Source organism: Nicotiana tomentosiformis, chromosome 6 (assembly GCF_000390325.3).
Source record: "Nicotiana tomentosiformis chromosome 6, ASM39032v3, whole genome shotgun sequence".
Taxonomy (NCBI): Eukaryota; Viridiplantae; Streptophyta; class Magnoliopsida; order Solanales; family Solanaceae; genus Nicotiana; species Nicotiana tomentosiformis.
The window spans coordinates 23460299-23473338 of record NC_090817.1 but is presented as its reverse complement, the minus strand read 5'-3'; positions in this window follow the sequence as shown (position 1 = coordinate 23473338).

The following is a 13040-nucleotide window of genomic DNA, read 5'->3' as shown; positions in this document are numbered from 1 at the left end:
GTTGGTAGGGTGTATAAGTATAATGCTGAATAGGGTGTATTAGCAATACTAGTATTAGTTATACTGACATATTTCTTATTTATTGTTTGGTCTGATATATTAAAGTATTGCATAATTTCTAAAAGAATTATTTTTTTACAAAAATACCCTCATAACCAGTCCATCACTTTATCTTTTTAAAAGAAACATATGTTGAGGAATGTTTTTATATGAAAAGGTTTAAAAAATTATTTGATTTGTCTACCTATATTGCAATATAGAACTAAATATTTATAAAAGAAGAAATATGCTAAGTATTTATTTATTTACTAGAGATATAATTTTATTTCTCACTTTCTTGGATTATATCAAACTTGCATTAATATAATAGTATATTTTAATCAAGTATAAATTTTGAAGGATAATTTTATCTTTAACTAAGCTAATGCATGCATTAAAACTCATTGCATTATTAATAATATGATTTCTTATGCATTAGTTATGCATAAGATAATACCAAAATACTTGCATAACTAATGCATATGTTCAAAAAGTGTACCAAATAAGATATTATTAATACACAAAGTTAATGCATGCATTACTTTATCTAATGCATCCTACCAATCTCTTCTATCTCAATTAAGTTTATAGCAGGATCACATGATATTTTTACTATTTTGTTTAATGACCGCGCGAAGCGCGAAAAAATGCACTAGTTAAAGAATAAGCTCGGAGCCCCTATCACTTCCACACCGGTTAAGATGTTACCTGTATATGAAATCTTTCACTACAGTGAAGACTCCATCACCATAACTGTTTGTGCACGGAGTCGAAGTCAAGATTTGAAGTTTATGGGTTCGGGAATCTAATCTGTTTAAGTTATTAAATTCTAAATAAATAAATTATATATATTCGATGATTTTTTCAAGACAAATACATGATTTGGACAAAAATTACTGGATTCGACCGAACCCGTAGATCGTGCTCTAGCTAGGGCCCTGTTTATGCATATGATTTCTTAAAAGTAACATGGTTTAAATCTTTTTAATTATCTAAATCAAATGCGAGATGTCCTAATACAAAGTTGAATGTCAGTCTATGATTTTCATATTGCCAAAACAGAATTAAGCTTATCACCTCAATAGTAGTCGGTATATATTTTTGATGAAACTAGATCATATACTACCATATCTATATAGGACTTCTTTTTTGAAATATATTCTAATAAAATAACACGTTTATATATTTAAAAAATTATTAACTTAAATTTATCTTTACGCGTAATGACATCTTCTTATAGCCATAAAAATATTATGATAAATTTAAAACTACAAGATTTCAAAATATTTTATATATGTGTCAAAAGTCGTATTTTCCTTTTTAATTTCACATTTCGTCGAACATACAATATAAGACAAACAAGATTTGAACTAACATTATCTATGAATCCTCTAACTGAGGAACTGCACAATTAGACAAAGACATCCAGCTAATCCTAAAAATAAATAAATAAATAAATAAACAAATAAATGAAATAATGCAATCAAGTTTGTCCATAGACCTTGTTTCGAAAATTTAATATAAGAAGCAGACGCATTCAAAATATGTGTTTATTTATCAACGTGGCTTATCATTTTAACTTCAAGTTTGATATATTGAATCTGAAATTTTAAAAATATGTTTTAGGAGTTTTTCAATCACAAAATTCCAACTATGTTTTTATTTCCAAACACAACTTCAATTTTAAATATTTTATTTTTACTAAACTTCAAATAGTTATCACGACCCGAAATTCCCACCACAAACCATGACGGTGCCTAACATTGAATGCCAGGCAAGCCAACATAACAGATATATAAAAAGAAAAGCAATAAATATCTAATAACTGGCCAATGACATAACATAAACTATCCAAAGATCTTTGGTGTCACAAGTCATGAGCATCTAGATCCAGCTAAATACAAGATTCGAAATTAAATACAACACTGTCCGAAATTAAATACAACACTCTCGGGACTCTGCTGGTACCAACGTCAAAATCTGCACAAGAAGTGCAAAAGTGTAGTATGAGTACAACCGACCAAATGTACTCAGTAAGTGTCGAGCCTAACCCCGATGAGGCAGTGACGAGGCTAATACAAGACACCTACTAAAAACCTGTACAGATATAAACATAAAGCAATGAAAATAACAAGTAAAACGTTTAAAAGTAATAATGAGGAGGGGACATATAAAAGGGAGCAACAACCGGAACAATAAGTACCGAATCACCAAATAGTCTCTTTCCGAAATAAGCAATAAAATCACCAAGTTAAATTCACAATCCAAGTACCAAGTAAAAGCAATGAAAATATCAAATTGCACGGCATCACCCTTCATGCTTTTACTCGCATCATCACCATATAATATAATAACTACAATGGCACGATATCACCCTTCGTATTTTTACTCTCTTATTTACATGATATGATAAATGCAATGGCACGACATCACACTTCGTGCTTTTAATCTCATCCTCACATGATAATCATAATAAAGTAATCAAGTGCACGACACCACCCTTCGTGCTTTAATCCTCACATTCATTCAATCAATGATAACAATATGCAAATAAGGCACGACACCCTTCATGCTTTTCACTCTTGCTCGCCAAGCAACAATAATAATCCAAGGTATCAAACAAGGTTGGAAGCAAATTTCAACTTCAACCGTGGTGTTAGAACAAGCAATCTCAACTTTCAATATCTCTATAACTTCAAGATAAGCAATAAATACGGAAGCCCAATTAAGAGTAACCATCTAACTAAGACATGGAAGGCATAGCGAATGGAACAACACAGTACAATAAGACAATTTCCAGCTGCATGCTTTAACTCATGACAACGCATATATACTCGTCACATTGCATATACGTCGTCCCCACAAATAATACACATAGCAATTAGTACAACAAGTCCTAATTCCCTTAAGTCAAAATTAAACACGATATTGACCTTACTCCGCAACCAAATCAACAATCAATCGTGACTTTGCCTTTTGAATAAGCCTCCAAATCAATCGAATATAGCCAATTATTGATCAAATAATTCAAAATAAGCTTTAGAAATTACACACAAACAAAAAAGTTCGATTTTGATCATTTTTGAAAAAGTCAACAAAAGGCAACCCCGGACACGCTTGATCGAAATCCAAAATTCGGACCAAAACCCGATTACACATTCACCCCCGAGCTCGATTATATGATTTATTTCGAAATTCGTCCTCAATTTGAGGTCTAAATCTCAATTTTATAAAATTTATAAATTTTACCCAAAACCCCTAATTTCTACCATGATTTCATATATTTTGTCACGCCCCGGAATTTCCACCCTCGGGACCGTGATGGCGCCTAACATCTCACTTGCCAGGAAAACCAACGTTAGATTAGTTTTAAGCCATTTTTAAACAAATCGAATTTAACTGATGTCAATTACTGAGATAAAATTAGAATAAAGTGCGGAAAGCCATAACAACTGAAATATCTAAATACAACCCTAAATCTAGTGTCACAAGTGCATGAGCTACTAGAATAATACAGATAAAGGTTTGAATGAAAGTAAAACCATCTGAAAGAAAATACACAACTAAGATATAGTAGAAGGGAACTTCAGGGTTGCGAACGCCGAACAGCTGTACCTCAAGTCTATGTACTGATAATCAACCCAAGCAATCTACTGACCGCCGCTGGGACCGACTCCAAAATCTGCACAAGAAGTGCAGAGTGTACTATGAGTACAACCGACCTCAAGTACTCTGTAAGTGCCGAGCCTAACCTCGACGAAATAGTGACGAGGCTAAGGCGAAATACTTACAATAACCTGTACGTAGTATAAAAATAATGACAGAAAAAGGAACATACGGAAAAGTAAAACACTTAACTCATGAAAGTAACTCAATCCTCAAAATCCAGTAAATACAGAAATACCAATCCTCAAAGTCTCGTGCGAAAGCACTAAAGCCAACACAATACAACAAGGAATACAAAACACATAAATTGTTGTGGTGCGCAACCCGATCCCGTCATATAATACGATTATCCCTTATTCCAACATGTAAATATCAATAATAATAAGTAAATATATGTTGCGGCGCGCAACCCAATCCCACTATATAATCAGAGTCAATATCATAATCCTCCCTTATTTCACCATATCAATCCACCCTTATTTCACCTGTTGCGGCGCGCATCCACCGTACCAATATAAATTATCCTTTATTCCACCTGTTGCGGCGTGCAGCCCGATCCATAAATAAATCAATAAGTGCAATCAATTTAATAACTCGAATCACACGAATCTCTACAATTAACAAATATGAAAGCTACAAATCAAGAGGGAATCTCGTACCAAATCATGAAAGGCTACAATTAATACCGAGCAACAAGATAAGTCAAATATATGACAGTTAAAGGGTACACGTAAGACAATTAAACCAAGTATCACTTAAGCATGGAAGCATGGAAGAAATTACCATTTATAATGCGAGAATAATAAATGACAAGTAGCAAGTTAAGGCATAGGAAGCAATTAAGGCATGTAACAATCAAGACATGGAATGGCATAATTAATGAAATACGGGTAGACATGGAAACAAGTAATTGACGGCGTATATACACTCGTCACCTTGCATATACGCCGCTACACATGAAATTCACATATCACAGAGCTCAAAGGTCCCTATCCCCTCAAATCAAGGTTAGACCCAACACTTACCTCACTCCGCAATTAACTCAGAGGTCTATCGGGGCCTTTCCTCTGAATCCATGTCCAAACCAGTTGAATCTAACTAAAATCGACTCAATAACATCAAATAATGATAGAGAAATCAATTACGATATATAAAGTTAAGATCTTTACACTTTTTCCAAAAAGTCAACAAAAGTCAACTCCGGGCTCGCTTGGTCAAAACCTGAGATTCGGACTAAAACTCATTTACCCATTCACCCCCGAGCCCGATTATGTAATTAGTTTCGAAATTCGACCCAAATTTGAGGTCTAAATCCAAAAATTGCAACCCCCCCCCCCACAATTCTTTCCAAATCCCTAATTTTCTAACATGAAAGAACAAAGATTAAGGTTAGAAATTAATAGGTGATGATGGAAATGGAAGAAAATATGTTGAAGAACACTAACCTATGAAAAAGATGGTGAATTTTCTCTTTAAAACCACCTCTAGGCTGAGCTCAAATGGAAGATGGTGAAAAATGGGTGAAATCCCGATTTTTAGAAGTTTATATGACTGGGTTTCAGGTGTTCATCGCATTCGCGAGACACCTGACTCGTTCGCGAAGGGCACTGCCCAATTGGCTTATGTGATCACAAAATACTCCATGCGTTCGCGTAGGCTTAGCCCACCTTGCTTTCGCGTTCGCAAGCCTGGGCTCGCGTTCGCGTTCGCGTAAAGTAATTTCCATTCCCAAGCCCCCGCCTCTCTAGCACTACGTGCTCGCATATGCTATTCGCGTTCACGAAGGTAAACCCCCCTTCCACTTCGCGTTTGCGTCCAACACTTAGTGTTCATGAAGAGTAAAATCCACCCCAGTCCCAACTACTCTTCGTGATCGTGGGAGTATCTTTGCGATCGCGAGAGTATCTTCGCGATCACGAGAGTATCTTCACGATCGCGAAGAAGGATTCATCAGACACCAGTAGGAGTCAAGAAAACCAGAAATATCTAAGTCCAAAAACATCCGTAACCCATCCGAAACTCACCCGAGCCCTCAGGGCTCCAAACTAAACATGCACACAAGTCCAAAAATATCATACGAACTCGCTCGCGTGATCCACACACCAAAATGACTCCTACATCTACGAATCGAACACTAAAACGAATGAAATTTTCAAAGAAACTTAAGAACTTTTATTTAACAACCGGACGTCCGAATCAAGTCAAATAAATTCCGTTTTGCACCAATTTTTCAGAAAAGTCATATATAATGTAATGAACTTATACCAAGTCCCGGAACCAGAATCCGGACCCAATAGCAACAAAATCAAATTACAATCAAACTTGGAATTTTTTTAAACCTTTAAACTTCTAGTTTTCAACAAATGACGATAATTCAAGCTAGGGACTTCCGAATTCAATTCCGGGCATACACCCAAGTCCCAAATCACGATACAGATCCATCGGTACCGTCAAAATACTGATCCGGGTCCGGTTGCTCAAAATATTGACCGAAGTCAACTCAAATACATTTTAAAGCATGATTTCACATGTTTAATAATTTTTCATATAAAAATCTTTCGGAAAAAGACACGGACTGTGCACGCAAATTGAGGTTGACTAAACGGAGCTATTCGAGATTTCAAAACACAAAATTGAGGATTAAAACTATAAATGGCCTATCAGATCATCACATATTTAATGTTAAAAATTCATGAAAGGTAATGAAGAATTGATAGGAAATGAATTAGAGTTGCTTACTAATGAATTTGGAAGAAAAAGTTCTTCCAAAATCGTCTCTAGAGTGTTTGGGATTGAAAAATGGTGCATAATGAGCTAAGTCCCGTTTTCCCCCTCTTTTACCCAGCTGCAGACGTTGTATTTGCGAACAATTGTTCGCAAATGCGACAGTGCATCAGACCCACTGTAGTCGTAAATGCGACATATTTATCGCAAATACGAACTCCCCACCTTCGCAGATGCGGGTAATTACTTCGTATATGCGAAGCTGTCCTAAATTCTCAATGGTCGCAAATGCAGATAAAATGTTCGCAAAAGCGACTGTCCAAGCTTCGCAAAAGCGAACTTTCCCTCGAAAATGCGATGCCCAGCCCCGAGTCCCCATTTTGCAAATGCGATCCAATAACCGTAAAAGCGGGCATTTGCGAGGATCTGCAAGCTTGCACCAGCAGTCATAAAACTATCCAAAATCATCTGATACTCACCTAAAACTCACCCGAGCCCCTCGGGCTTCAAACCAAACATGCACTGTCACGATCCAAAATCTTAACCTGTCGTGATGGCGCCTAACGTGGTACTAGAAAAGATGATTTCTCGCAAATATTTCCAACACTTTTAACAAGAATGAATTTAAAGCAGTTTTAGTAGTAAAAGTTCTCATAACCGGGATAGAAAACCAAAAACATAATGCAGAATTCCCAACTATCGGGGTGTCACAGAGTACATGAGCATTTATACCTCACATGTCTGGAAAACACGGTCTATAATAGTCTGAGACCAAATACAGTAATCAAAAAGATAAGGAAGGAGAGACAAGGTCTGCGAAATACCGGAAGCTACCTCGAAATCTCCGGATAATCAACTTTGCAAAGAAATCAACACCAACTGTGTCCCGAGAACACCTGGATCTGCACACAAAGTGCAAGGTATAGTATGAGTACAACTGTCACGACCCAAACTCCCTCTGTATAACGTCGTGATGGCACCTAGTCTCTACGACTAGGTAAGCCTAACAAATTGCGAAAAATAACAAACGAAAGTAAAACTTGGCAACTAACAACACTGATAACTAAATAACTAGTAACAATGCCGCTCGGTATGTACGATAACCAATACTCTATAAATACACGGTCTTCCCAAAACCGGAAACATCATAAGTCACAAGCTACAGAAGGAAACTAGTATATCTATACACCAGAGTCTAACAAAAGAAGTAAGGAAGGTAAATGACATAGGAAAGAATAATGGGGGACTCCTAGGTCTGCGGACTCGACAGATGTACCTTAAAGTCTCCGTACAACAGCAAACACTCTCAGCTAATAGCGGGGCTGATAAGAAGTACCTAGATCTACACACAAAAACATGTGCAGAAGAGTAGCATGAGTACACCACAACGGTACCCAGTAAGTATCAAACCTAACCTCGGTAGAGTAGTGACGAGGTCAGGTCATGCCCACTGGTAGATAATAATTAAAGCACGAGAATATACACTATAATGAGAGACTAGAATTTAACAAAAGGAATATATCAAGGCAATAATACAACACACAGGGGTAAACAGCAAGGGATCTCCCAAGATATCGTCTCGTAGTCCCAAAATAATTATACAGGGAGAACTCCCGAGGTACCGCCTCGTTATTGGAATAACTCAATTAAGAATGAAAACAGACTAATACTCATTTAAATGGTATAACTCAAATTAAAGGAAAAACATGTTGTTACTCAGTAAAATAAATCGGGTTTTTCAACAAATAGCTCGTGTACGTACTCGTCACCTCACGTACACAGCGCTCACATATCATAACAGTACCAAATCCTAAGGCGATTTCCCCCACACAAGGTTAGGCAAGCCATTTACCTCGAACCAAGCTCAATCAATCAGTAAAATGCCCTTTCCTCGATTATCCGACTCTGAATGGCCCAAATCTAGCAAAAAATAATTACATATCATAAATACAATTATAATAGACTAATCTAATTAATGAAATCAAGACTTTAACAAAAATTCTGAAATCCATCCTAAAAGGTCGACCCGGGCCCACATCTCAGAATTGGTCAAAAATCACAAAATCTAAAAGCCCATTCACTCATGAGTCCAACCGTATCAAATTTATCAAAATCTGACCTCAAATGACCACTCAAAACCCAAAATCAAACTCTTCAAATCCCTAGCCTCAAACTCCCAAATTTCACACACTAACTAGGTGAAAAAATAAATGGGGAAGCAAGATTATTGATAAAAAATAAGCACAAGGGATTTACCTCACGAAATCCCTCAAAAATGCTCTCAAAAAATCGTCAACCCGAGCTCAAAAATGAAGAAAATGGCCAAACATCTCGATGCATCGCTTAAAAAGGTTCTGCCCAGGCATTTTCGCATCTGCGGACCACCGGTCGCACCTGCGATGCCGCACCTACGAAATTTCCCTCGCAGGTGCGGAAATGACTTAAGGAGGCTGGGTCCGCATCTGCGAGCAAGGGGCCGCACCTGCGCGCCCGCTCCAGCCGATATCTTCCGCTTCTACAATCCTCATGCTCTAGGCCCCGTCTGCTTCTGCGCTCCATCTTCTGCAGATGCGGCTCCGCTTCTGCGGGCCAATCTCGCACCTTCGCCCACAGACCAAGCTTGACAAAACCGTATCTACGCTCTTCCTTCCGCACTTATGAGTCCGCACCTGCGGTCTCCCCACCGCAGGTGCGAAACACACCAGAAACCAGAAAACTTCAGCAATTAGCCTAAGTCCAAATTCAATCCATTAAGCATCCGAAACACACCCGAGGCCCCCGGGACCTCAATCAAATATACCAACAAGTCCTAAAATACCATACGAACTTAATCTAGCCCTCAAAATACGTCAAATAACAACAAAAACATGAATCACCCTCCAATCCAAACTTAATGAACTTGAAACTTCAAATTTCTACAACCGATGCCGAAACCTATCAAACCACGTCCGATTGACCTCAAATTTTGCAGACAAGTCATATTCAACATTACGGACCTACTCCAACTTCCAAAATCAGAATCCGACCCCGATATCAAAAAGTCCACTTCTGGTAAAAAATCTCCAAAAATTCGACTTTAGTCATTTCTAGCCTAAATCAGTTACAGACCTCAAATTTACAGTCCGGATAAGCTCCTAAATCCAAAATCACCCAATGGAGCTAATGGAACCGACAGAACTCTATTCCGAAGTCATCTTCACACAGTTCCAACTACGTTCAAAATCCTAAGACTTAAGCTTCCGTTTAGGGACTAAGTATCCCAAAATCACTCCGAAACCACAACAACAACCTCCCAGTAAGTCACATAAGCAGAAACAAATACAGGGAAAGCAGAAAATAGGGGATTGGGGCTATTACTCTCAAAATGACCGGCCGGGTCGTTACATCCTCCCCCTCTTAAAATAATCGTTCGTCCTCGAACGAGCATAAAGACATACCTGAAGTGGTGAAAAGATGAGGATAACAGATGTGCATATCCTGCTCGGTCTCCCAAGTCGCCTCCTCGACCGGCTGACCCCTCCACTGAACCTTCACGGAAACAATGTTCTTTGACCTCAGCTTTCAAACCTGCCTATCCAAAATAGCCACTGGCTCCTCAACATAAGATAGATCCTTGTCCAACTGGACTGAGCTGAAATCCAACACATGAGCCGGATCGCCGTGATACTTTCGGAGCATAGAAACATGGAATATTGGATGGAACCCTGCAAGATTGGGAGGCAAGGCAAGCTCATAAGCAACCTCCTCAACACGTTGCAACACCTCAAAGGGACCAATGAACCTTGGGCTCAGCTTGCCCTTTTTTCCGAACCTCATAACGCCCTTCATAGGCAAAACTCAGAGTAAGACCCGCTCTCTAACCATGAATGCAATATCGCAAACCTTTCGGTCCGCATAACTCTTATGTCTGGACTGAGCTATGCGAAGTCGATCCTGAATCACCTTCACCTTATCCAGGGCATCCTGAACCAAGTCTGTACCCAATAATATAGCCTTGCCCGGCTCGAACCAATCCACTGGATACCGACACCGCCTACCATACAGAGCCTCATACGGTGCCATCTGAATGCTCGACTGATAACTGTTGTTGTAGGCAAACTCCGCAAGTAGCAAGAACTGATCCCAAGCACCCCCAAAATCTATCACACAAGCGTAGAGCATATCCTCCAGTATCTGAATAGTGCACTCGGACTGTCCGTCCATCTGAGGGTGAAATGTTGTGCTCAACTCAACCTGAGTACCTAACTCCTGCTATAAATCCCTCCAGAACCGTGACGTAAACTGCGTACCCTGGTCAGAGATGATAGATACCGGTACGCCATGAAGCCTGAAAATCTCACGGATATAAATTCGAGCCAACTGCTCGGAAGAATAGGTAGTTATCATTAGAATGAAATGAGCTGACTTGGTCATCCTATCCACAATCACCCAAACTTCATCAAACTTCCGCTGAGTCCGTGGAAGCCCAACAACGAAATCCGTAGTGATCCGCTCCCACTTCCATTCCGGAATCTCTAACTTCTAAAGCAACCCACCTGGCCGCTGATGCTCATACTGCACCTACTAGTAATTTAGACACCGAGATACATATTCCACTATGTCCTTCTTCATTCTTCTCCACCAGTAATGTTGTCTCAAGCCCTGATATATCTTTGCGACACCCGGATGAATGGAGTATTGCGAATTGTGAGCCTCCTGGAGAATCAACTCACGCAATCCATCTACATTGGGCACACATAGCCTGCCCTGCATCCTCAATGCACCATAATCTCCAATAGTGACCTCCTTAGCATCACCGTGCTGAACCTTGTCCTTAAGGACAAGCAGATGAGGGCCATCATACTGACGCTCCCTGATATGATCATAAAGAGAAGATCGAGAGACCACACAAGCTAATACTCGACTAGGCTAAGAAATATCCAATCTAACAAACTGGCTGGCTAAGGCCTGAACATCCAACACCAATGGCTTCTCTGCTGCTGGTAGATATGCTAAGCTCACCAAACTCTCCGCCCGGCGACTCAAAGCATCGGCCACCACATTGGCCTTCCCGGGATAGTACAAAATGGTAATATCATAATCCTTAAGAAACTCCAACCACCTCCGCTGACGCAAGTTAAGATCCTTCTGTTTGAACAGATGCTGCAAACTCCGATGATCAGTGTAGATCTCACAAGGGACACCGTACAAATAGTGCCGCCAAATCTTCAAGGCATGAACAATAGCTGCTAACTCAAGGTCGTGGACAGGATAGCTCTTTTCATGCACCTTTAGCTGTCTGGACGCGTAGGCAATCACCCTACCGTCCTGCATCAACACCGCGCCAAGACCAATCAGCGATGCATCATAATATACAATATAAGACCTCGAACCTGTAGGCAATACCAATACTGGGGCTGTAGTCAAAGCTGTCTTGAGCTTCTGAAAGCTCTCCTCACACTCCTCTGTCCACCTGAACGGAGCACCCTTGTGGGTCAGCCTGGTCATAGGTGCTGCAATAGATGAGAAACCCTCTACAAATCGACTATAATACCCTACAAACCAAGAAAACTCCGGATCTCTATAGCTGAGGACAGTCTGGGCCAACTTTGCACTGCTTCAATCTTCTTTGGATCCACCTGGATCCCATCACTCGATACTACATGACCCAAGAATGCCACTGAGTCTAGCCATAACTCACACTTTGAAAAGTTTGCATACAACTTCTTTTCTCTCAAGGTCTGAAGCGCAGTCCTCTGGTGTTGCTCATGATCCTCCCGAGTCCGGGAGTACACTAGAATGTCATCAATAAACACAATTATGAATGAGTCAAGATAGCATCGGAACACAATGTGCATCAAGTGCATAAATGCTGCTGGGGCATTGGTCAGCCTAAATGACATCACAAGAAACTCGTAGTGATCATACCGAGTCCAGAAAACAGTCTTAGGGATATCTGGCTCCCAAATCTTTAACTGATGATAGCCTGAACGTAAGTCAATCATGGAAAACACTCTGGCACCTTGTAACTGATCAAATAAGTCATCAATACGAGGCAATTGATACTTGTTCTTTCTTCACTGTGACTTTGTTCAACTGGCGATAATCAATACACATCCGCATAGAACTATCCTTCTTCTTCACAAATAAGACAGGAGCACCCCAAGATGACACACTGGGCCGAATGAATCCCCTATCAAGTAACTCCTGTAACTGCTCCTTCAACTCCTTCAATTCAGGAGGAGCCATACGATATGGAGGAATAGAGATGAGTTGAGTGCCCGACAACAAATGAATGCCAAAATCAATATCTCTATCGGGCGGCATGCCCGGAAGATCAGCTGGAAACACATCTGGAAAGTCCCCCACTACTGGAACTGACTCAACTGTAGGGGTATCAATACTGACAGCTCTCACATAAGCTAGATACGCATCACACCCTAACTCAACCATTTGTTGAGCTTTAAGAAATGAAATAACTCTGCTGGGAGTATACTCTAAGGTACCTCTCCACTCTAACCGTGGTAAACCTAGCATAGCCATCATCACGGTCTTAGCGTGACAATCAAGAATAGCATAATGGGGCGACAACCAGTGCATGCCCAAGATAACATCAAAGTCTACCATGTTGA